The 10,196-nt window shown below is 42.2% G+C and overlaps 1 long non-coding RNA gene across 1 annotated transcript in view; it reads left to right on the forward strand.

Moving 5' to 3' along the window:
• The window catches only part of LOC126982917 (uncharacterized), a 30,275-nt gene extending 23,752 nt beyond the window's left edge, over positions 1 to 6,523 (forward strand). The window contains exon 3 of the long non-coding RNA XR_007735402.1: positions 6,302 to 6,523. This is a non-coding gene — a long non-coding RNA (uncharacterized LOC126982917). The remainder of the gene's footprint in view (positions 1 to 6,301) is intronic.
• Positions 6,524 to 10,196: the final 3,673 nt, after the last annotated feature.

Below are 10,196 nucleotides of genomic sequence, written 5' to 3' on the forward strand. Positions count from 1 at the left end.
TCTAAAATACGGAACGATTTCATATTCTAAGGAACTGTTGGCAACCATAGGCACGTGTGAGCCCGCCGCCCTGACCACCAGCTGAAGTCTCTCCTGCGTGTTCTACTTTGCCTTAAACTCCAATGCAAGACCTCTACTAGGAGCCGCAGGTGTTGCATAATGATGGGTAGCCTAGAAGTCTTCGTCCCATCTCAATACTTCCTCTTGCTTCAGTCCTTCCTTCATGCGTTTTTCCCTACGTACCTGTTGGAGTCATTGTACATCGTCATCCTCACACGCACATGGGAACACACATACACATACACGCACATGGGCACACACACGTACACCCCACAAATATACACACAGCTGACATTACCTTTCCTTTATTCCCTCGTTTTCTGCCTCAAAACCTGGCAGGCCGTTCCCAAGGGACATCACATATTGCAGTGTGATGGATAGCACCGTACTCCCGCCCTCCTTCATGCTTACGCCTACGTCGGTTTTTTCGTCCTCCCTGCCCTGTGTATTTACTGAAGACATTGTAAATCTTCATCTCTCTCCCTCCCCCTCACTGCCAGTCCCCACCCTCCTACACACACACACAAGCTGAGGTGATCTCTTTACTCTCGTTTTCTGCCTCAAAATACCAGACCGTTCCCGTGGACATGTATCGCAGTGTGAAGGAGAGCACAATACCCTCCTGCCCTCGGTCAGATTTGCTCTAACATGATTCCTTTCCTCTCCACTGCCCTCCGCACTTATTTAAATCATTGTACACCTTCATCCCTCTCTCACTCACTGCCAGTTCCAACCCTCCTACACACACACACACACACACACACACACACAGGAAAGGAGGAAAAGAGGGAGGACAATAGGAGGCAGAAAAAGGGGAGGAAGGAGAAGGAAACGGTTGAGGAGTTGCCGTATCTCAGTTTCTTTAAAATCTCTTATGTTTGTGTTTTTATGTATATGATAGTACGTTTACCTGCTATACATACATATATTCCGTGTGTATCTTTGTTATGTAGCCTATTGTGTATGTATGTGTGTTTGTATGAACTTAACTATTGAATTATTCCATATGTGAATCTTATTAACTATCCTCTCTCTCTCTCTCTCTCTCTCTCTCTCTCTCTCTCTCTCTCTCTCTCTCTCTCTCTCTCTCTCTCTCTCTCTCTCTCTCTCATTTCACTCGCTTTATTATATAACTTGCACTGCAGTTTACTTTTTTTCTCTTTCTCCCAACAAGAAGTCACAGCAACCGTAAATTCTCTCTCTCTCTCTCTCTCTCTCTCTCTCTCTCTCTCTCTCTCTCTCTCTCTCTCTCTCTCTCATGTTCCTTGATTAAACTTTCCGTCCTCTCGTTCTTGCCTCACCATCATCACCTCCTCCTCCTCCTCCTCCTCGTCCTCCTCCTCCTCCTCCTCCTCCTCCTCCTCCTCCTCCTCCTCCTCCTCCTCCTCCTCCTCCTCTTCTTCCTCCTCCTCCTCCTCCTCTTTTCCCCTTCCGGGAATAATAGATAATCTTCAATATTTACGCATTTCGAAAACACTTTGCGCCTGTTGTATGATGGGGAACACCTGGTCTTAATTAGGGTGGGAGCGAGGTGAGAGGGAGCGGAGTGGACAGGTGGAAGGGCGGGAAGAGATCAAGGAGGAGAGACCGACAGAAGGAAAGAAGAAAAGAAACGAGAGAGAGAGAGAGAGAGAGAGAGAGAGAGAGAGAGAGAGAGAGAGAGAGAGAGAGAGAGAGTAATAATAATAATAATAATAATAATAATAATAATAATAATAATAATAATAATAATAATAATAATAATAATAATAATAATAATAATAATAATAATAAACTTTTATTTCCACTAAAAAGTGGTTATTCTAAACATCTAAATAGACATGGTAGATTATACATATAAATATACATGGTGTATTATACATCTAAATATACATGGTGGATTATATATCTAAATATACATGATAGAATATACAGAAGGCAGTGGAGTAGATAATACATTCATGCAGAGGTCAACAGCTTCTTTTTAAGAATTGATTTTAATGTGGTCAGATTATGAGTCTTTTATTTCATTCGGTAGTTGGTTCCATAATTTAGGAGCTAATACATGAAAGGCTCTTGCACCTGTGTCGGTGTTGGTTCTCGGGACGTAGAGATTGTTTTGTTGTCTTGTTGTTGAGTCAGTCATATAGTTAACAGTTGGGAGAGAGAGGATGTGGTCTGGGTAATCTTTTATTTTCTGCTTAAACACTTTTGTGATGAGGTTAAAGGTGATTAGGTCTTTGATTTTAAGCCATTGTAAATCTTTAAATAATGGAGTGACATGATCGTATTTCCTGGCTTTCCCATCTGCCACTTTTATCGCGAAGTTTTGTAGTTTTTGCACTTTGTTTATTAAAGTTGAGTTTGTTGTCCCCCATATTGTGATGCCGTATTTTATGATACTTAATACCAAAGTCTGTATAACCATTAAGCGTGTTTCTTTGTTGAAGAGATCTTTGTGTCTGTTAATGAAATTTAAGGTTCCCATTGTTTTCCTAGTCATTTCATTTATGTGTCTGTCGAAGGTCATGTGTGAATCCAGATGTAAGCCAAGGTTCTTAACATGGAGGAGGGGCTGTATAACGCCATCGGCACATCTGATGGTGGTGTTGTTAGGTATGTGTGCCAGGAGTTGGCGTGTGCCTAGGAAGATACATTGTGTCTTATTGATGTTTAGCTGAAGGCCGTTCTGTAGAAAATAGGTTCTTATTTGTTTCAAAGTGATCTCAGTTTTATTAATTAAAGTATTTATTTCGTTGATATTACCGCTGTGGAGGAACTGTGTGTCGTCAGCGTATTGTACTAGAAGGCAGTTATTAATATAGGTAGATATGTCATTTACATGGATATTGAATAATGTTGGGCCTAGTATTGAACCTTGGGGGACTCCAAAGGCTACTGATTTCTTGGATGAGACGATGTCTTTAATGCGGACTGACTGTGACCTGTCATCGAGGTAATTGTCAAACCAGTAGGTGTCAACATTAATCTGTTGAAGTTTTCGGAGTAAGATGGTGTGGTTGACACTGTCGAAGGCTTTAGAAAGGTCGCAGAGTGTTAAAAGTGATATTTGTTTGTTATCTATATTATCATAAATTTTATTGGTAATGACTTGCAGCGCTGTCTGTGTAGAGAGTTTAGGTCTAAAGCCGTGTTGGGTTGGAGAGAGAAGTTTGTTACGTTCCAGGAATGACATTAATTGATTGGCAACTACCTTTTCTAATATATTTGAAAAAAAATGGAAGTAGAGAGATGGGACGATAATTTCCTATTTCATCTGGGTTTCCGTTTTTATATAGTGGGGTGACAACAGCGTTTTTCCAGGAGGCAGGAAAAATGCCTGTGACGATTGAGGTATTTATGATGGTTGTGAGGTAGAAGATGATAACTATAAGTGAGTCTTTGATAAACCTTAGGGAAATGTTATCACAACCAAACGATTTAGTATTTTGAAGCTGTTTTACAGTTAAGATGATTGTGTTCTGGTCTACTGGCTGAGGTCTGAAAAGCGCGAGATTAGTGGGGGTAGAGGGCGCGACCGGGATGTTAGGAGCTTCGTTAAGGTGATTACGGTTTTCGACTTTTAATGATTCTTGAGTTGATTCGTATGTGGTTAGGCCGACGTTCGCAAAGAAGTTATTAAAATCTTCAGCTTTTTCACTTAATGTTCTCAAGGGGCGGGTGGGTCGTGCTCTGTGTTTTACTAGGAATAATAGTTTTTAATGTGTTCCAAGTTGCAGCTGTGTTATTTTTGCGGGTGTGTAGTTCTTGGTGGTAGTAATTTTTCTTTGAAGTGGTTAGTAGACGTTTGACGTTTTTCTTTATTTTTTTATAGTTTTGCTGTATAATCATGTTATATCTGTGATTTTTTAATATCCTTTGAGCTTTCTTGCGTTCTGCTAATGCCTCTTTAATTTCATCATTGATCCAAGGTGCGGGGGGTCGGTGAAGAACGACATTAGATATCGGAGCACTTCTGTCGAGACTGGTAGTAATGACAGATGTTAGTATAGACACCTGTTTATCGGCATCGTCAGTGCGTAATATTTCATTTAGAGAGAGAGAGAGAGAGAGAGAGAGAGAGAGAGAGAGAGAGAGAGAGAGAGAGAGAGAGAGAGAGAGAGAGAGAGAGAGAGAGAGAGAGAGAGAGAGAGAGAGAGAGAGAGAGAGAGAGAGAGAGAGAGAGAGAGAGAGAGAGAGAGAATGCCCGGTGCCCGCGTATATTCTGCTGAAAGTGGCAGTTTAAAAAAAAATGCCTGCAGTTACCGTTGGCATTTAGTGTGGCTCGTGATGTGGCTAATGGACGCGGTGGGATTATGAGATGTGGATGGCCAAGTCCCTCTAGTCCGCTGGTGTGGCAAAACGTGGGATGTGACGGTTAACTTTTTGGGTGTGACTTGCTGATGCGGTGGTTACAGTGATGTGGTAGCAAGGATGGTGTGGCTTAGTATGTGTATTCTCCTGATTCGGTTAATAAGGGTGTGAGGTAATGGTGTGGCAAGATGTGATAATTAACCTTTTTTGGGGGGTCACGATATGATGTGGCGATAAGGATATGGGAATCATCATCTTGGTCAGTTTGGGATGTGGCCTCGTGTGTGTAAGTAGTGTAGCTTCGGGGATGTGGTTGAGAAATGTGGCTAAGGGTTGTATGGTTAGGAATGTGGCTCGGTAGTGTGACGTTGTGTGAATGAAGCAGAGGATGTGACTGAGAATGTGACTGGAGGAATTATCAGGAGGCGTGTCTGAGAGTTGTATGTTCAAGGATGTGGGTTTGTTATGTGTTTGCTATGTGGCCTCGTGATGTGGCTCAGTGATATTGCTTATGATGTGGTCGAGTGAGTGATATGGCTTTTTTTATTAAGTATGACGTAGATATGTGAGTTAGGCGATGTGGCTTATAAGTTTGTGACGCAATGCAGTATCCTTTAATGTGAACCAGTGATGTGGGTCGTGATGTGGCTTGTGATGTGACTCAGTGATGTGGCTTCTTACGATATAAACGAGGGAGTGATATGATTGTTTTTTTTTTAATTAAGAGTGACGTAGGCATGTGACGCGGTGACGTAGTTTACTTTAATGTGGGTCTGTGATGTGACTCGGTGAGGTCAGACGTGCGAGTGTGGCTGGAATTCGTTTATAACCCTCATTAGTTGTGTCATTGGAGGTTGCGCTTCATAAAAATACATTAATTATGCGGATACCATCGTCTGAGAGAGAGAGAGAGAGAGAGAGAGAGAGAGAGAGAGAGAGAGAGAGAGAGAGAGTTAGTTCTATAAATCGACATGCTATTTATTTTTTTAACATTAAATTTGTAACTATTCAGTGCAGCGCAGTTTAGGGTTACCAGAACAGTGTTAAACCTCTGATAGCTTACGAGACAGCCGCGGGTTGCATCCTCTTCAGTATATTAAAAAAAAAAAAAACATTAAAAAAAACATCGAAACACAATATCAAAATGAATCATCCGTGTGACTTCCTTCCCGTACGTCCACTTTCATATCTTTTATTTCCTTTACATTCCCATTATTCTTCCTTTTTTCTCCTATTCTTCATTTTCTCTCCGTTCTCTAATCATTCTTCTTTACCGGTGCGTACATGCTTTCTTTCCTCCTCCTGTCTTCTTTCCCTCCACATCTGCATTCATTCTCTCCCTCGTTCATTCATTCTCTCCCTCTCTCTTTCATTCATTCTCTCCCTCTCTCGTTCATTCATTCTCTCCCTCTCTCTTTCATTCATTCTCTCCCTCTCTCGTTCATTCATTCTCTCCCTCTCTCTTTCATTCATTCTCTCCCTCTCTTTCATTCATTCTCTCCCTCTCTCTTTCATTCATTCTCTCCCCCTCTCGTTCATTCATTCTCTCCCTCTCTCATTCATTCATTCATTCTCTCCCTCATTCATTATCTCCCTCTCTCTTTCATTCATTCTCTCCCTCTCTCCCTCATTCATTATCTCCCTCTCTCTTCCATTCATTCTCTCCCTCTCTCTTTCATTCATTCTCTCCCTCTCTCTTTCATTCATTCTCTCCCTCTCTCTTTCATTCATTATCTCCCTCTCTCTTTCATTCATTCTCTCCCTCGTTCATTCATTATCTCCCCCTCTCGTTCGTTCATTCTCTCCCCCTCTCGTTCATTCATTCTCTCCCTCTCTCGTTTATTCATTCTCTCCCCCTCTCGTTTATTCATTCTCTCCCCCTCTCGTTCATTCATTCTCTCCCACTCTCTTTCATTCATTCTCTCCCTCTCTCTTTCCCTTCCATCAGAAACATCAAAAGAAATAAAACACGAAAATGAAACTCCATGTGTTGGGGTGAGGCCGTCGTCGAGAGCCTGCCAACACCTCCGGGTATGATGTCCTAGTGCAACACAAGACGGTATTTTTTGGTGGAGAAGCGGCAATACAACATAGTGTGGTGTGCCTGTGCAGGAAGTGTGTTGCAGTGTATTTCGTTTTCCAAGTTACGTGTGTTTCGTCACGGTGTAAAGATTCAATTAATTTGTTTTCTGCAATAAACAAGATATATATCGGTTTAACGTTCAATGTTTATACACGTGTAGTAGTAGTAGTAGTAATAGTAGTAGTGGTAATACGGGTTGGTTAGCGTAGCCACATACCGTACCAGCAGCAGCCTCGGGGCCCTCACACACATACGCACTTTTCCCTTCTCGCCACTTGGGCACCTAATGACCATAGCTGGGCGTTATCGCGATACGTTATCGCGATACTTTATCGCTGATAACAAAATTGGGTTATCGGCCATCCGCTACTTATTTGAATATATATCGGTATCTTCGTTACTTTTGTAACCAAACTAGCGATAATCGCTACTTTTTTTTCCGCCTCCCAGAAAAAAAACGTTGTCTCCTCCCTACTGCGCATGCGTGGCCCGGGCGCCCGGTGTTGTATGAAAAAAACTTCGGGGTATGAAATATCTTCGGTGAAGAGATTTCATACATAGATCATCAACATTAAAACACTAGGTTATTTTTTATGTTAGACTAAAAAATCAATATATCAAAGAGAAAAATCAGTTAACTTTGCCCAAAAAATGATTATTCACTGTCTCAAATTTGATATTCCATATTCGTTTGTTAGCATGCCATAGTATTGAAGGCACCCGGTGTTGTGTTATTTGGTGTCCCATCGTCAAAAGCTGGCGCTTTTGTTTACAAACACTGGTCTCTCGTGAACTGTGCATGTTCAGACCAGTAAGCGTAGCCCTGTACAGTACGTCTCATAAAGCTTTTTAACACATTAAGAGTTGCTGGAAGGCTGAGTCAGACATACAGTACCACCATCCTTGCTGTTTCTAGAACGACACTCTGTACATATAAATACAACTCGTACAGGGTGTTGTTCTAGAAACAGCGGAGATGGTGGTAGTGGTACTGTATGTCTGATTCGGCCTTCCATCAACTCTTAATTACGGTTATAAAGCTTTGTAACACTGTACAGGTCTACGATTGCTGGTCTGAGCATGCGCAGTTCACGAGAGACCAGTGTTTTGACGGTGGGGACGCCAAATAACACAACACCGGTTTAGGCATTTCTAGTATTACCGTCCATAGGTACGTGTCAATGTGTGATTTTCAGGTTTTGTAAGTTTTCTAAAATACAGATAATGAAAATTTGAATTCATGTATGTTTTATATTTGAAATATCAATAAAGTATCGTTTTCACCTATCGGACTTCTCGCTAGCTAGTGTCGGAATTGTGGATTTATATCGGGTATCGGTTATCGGTTATCGCCTATATTTGTGTCTCCAGTTAACGAATATCGGTTATCACCGATAAGGTTTTCCATTATCAATTATCGGTTATCGAGAATAAGGTTTTCTGTTATCGTGCCCAGCTATGCTAATGACCCTTGCTTACCTGGTTGCCCCGCTTATAGTAGCTTACCCGCCCGCCTCCCTGGTCCCTCCGCGCTCAATCTGTCCCTCACAATAGTCTCTGGTCACACATATCCTCCTCTTACAACGAAATAAAATGAGCGAGCGTGTGCAGTTTTCTTTACACAATACAAGCGTACGACGTGTATATCTAGTCTACATTCCATCTCTTATTCGTTTGCAGAGAGACAGTGATGTAAGCTTAATGTTTCCACCTCAATCTGACGGTCATCCCAGCCTAGATTTTTACTCATCTTTCATTTCACTTCAGTTTTAATTTCGTAAGGTAGGAGAGAGAGAGAGAGAGAGAGAGAGAGAGAGAGAGAGAGAGAGAGAGAGAGAGAAAGTCTTTTGAGGTATAACATTTCCAACTCATAAGCGGGAAGACGGTGATGGCAACTTGTGACTTTGGGAGCTTGATATTAATTTTCCACCCCAATCTGACGGGTCCCCTTGCTTCCACACTCCTTGCACCTTGTGACCCTTCCTTATAAGCCGGCTTCAAACATACACTTGCTATAATGAGATTAAGGGAGTGAGTGTGCGTTAGTTTTCTTTGCAAATTGCTTTTCCAACATAACATTACCATCCATTGTCTAGGCTATTGACAAGGCTATTAACACCTATTAGGAGATGCGTGCTGCTCGCCGTCTGGTTACATATGAGGAAGTGGCAACTCTTTCCGGCGCGACCCTTGTGTTGAATCTTTTAAGAGACTACGGAAAGGGGGAACAGGGAAGCTAATGAAAGGCGAGTAGATGGAGAATAGAGGGAATGTAAAGGAAGTGAAGGGTATGAAGGTGGACGGACGGGAAGGAAGAGCGACCCGGATGTTGCTTTATCGAGACCCGGCACTGGGGCACGACGGTTACTCTGAAGGCCCAGTTAACGGGGTCCATCCTCTCTCTCTCTCTCTCTCTCTCTCTCTCTCTCTCTCTCTCTCTCTCCAATACAGTCAGGTAGAATTGGCGCCATTAACAGAAATAATTAAAAGTTGCAAAGAGTTCGAATTTCCTTTAATGTGTCGCGACTTATTTTCTTTGCTCCTCTTCGCTTGTTTTCTTATAATCAAGGACGTCTTTGTCCCCCGGGTCTATTACTCCCCTCCCTCCCTCCTCATCTCTCTCTCTCTCTCTCTCTCTCTCTCTCTCTCTCTCTCTCTCTCTCTCGTTCTTCATATGTCCGTTTGTATTTTACTTCTTCCCTCATCTCTTTCCTCCCCTCGACTCTCTCTCTCTCTCTCTCTCTCTCTCTCTCTCTCTCTCTCTCTCTCTCTCTCTCTCTCTCTCCATACGTCCATCGCACTGCAATCACCCACTTCCATATCTTCTCTGCCATTTTCGCTTTTTTCACGTGCGTATTAAAGAGAGAGAGAGAGAGAGAGAGAGAGAGAGAGAGAGAGATGGTTAGTCTCATCACCAGTCTGGCTATTTACATGTAAATGACGTGTGTGTGTGTGTGTGTGTGTGTGTGTTTGTTTGTGTGTGTGTGTGTGTGTGTGTTAGGTAAGCGATGTGAGCGTTTTTAGCTATCTTTTTTACACTATGCTCTCTCTCTCTCTCTCTCTCTCTCTCTCTCTCTCTCTCTCTCTCTCTCTCTCTCTCTCTCTCTCTCTCTCTTCCCATTATCAGCGGCATTCCGTATCTCCGTATCTCCCTCTCCTTCCTTCCTCCTTCTCCCTTACATCTTGTCACCCTTCACTCTCCTTTCCCTTCCACCCTTTTCGTTTCTCCTTCCCTTCTGTCCACCCTTCCCTTCTTCCATTCTCTCCACCCTTTCCTTCCTCCCTCCTTCCTTCCTTCCTTCCTTCTTATCTTATCTTCCTATTCTCCCATCTTCCCTTCCACGTCCAGAATTCAGTTAAAGGGTTAGAGAGAGAGAGAGAGAGAGAGAGAGAGAGAGAGAGAGAGAGAGAGATAGAGAATGGGCGAGTTCCTGAAGGATACTCGTCGCTTTACATGTATGGTTCTCTCTCTCTCTCTCTCTTTACAAGGTGGCGCCGCTCTCAAATGCTCCTTAAATACTATTATTACAAATGTTGCCAGAGGGGACGAGAGAGAGAGAGAGAGAGAGAGAGAGAGAGAGAGAGAGAGAGAGAGAGAGAGAGAGAGAGAAAGTCTTTTGAGGTATAACATGAAAGAGGTTTGAAAAGAGTGAGTCATATTTCATTTCTATTGTTGTTGTTATTATTATTATTATTATTTTTGTTATTATTATTATTATTATTATTATTATTATTATTATTATTATTATTATTATTATTA

This window comes from Eriocheir sinensis, chromosome 52, assembly GCF_024679095.1.
Source record: "Eriocheir sinensis breed Jianghai 21 chromosome 52, ASM2467909v1, whole genome shotgun sequence".
NCBI classification, from domain to species: Eukaryota; Metazoa; Arthropoda; class Malacostraca; order Decapoda; family Varunidae; genus Eriocheir; species Eriocheir sinensis.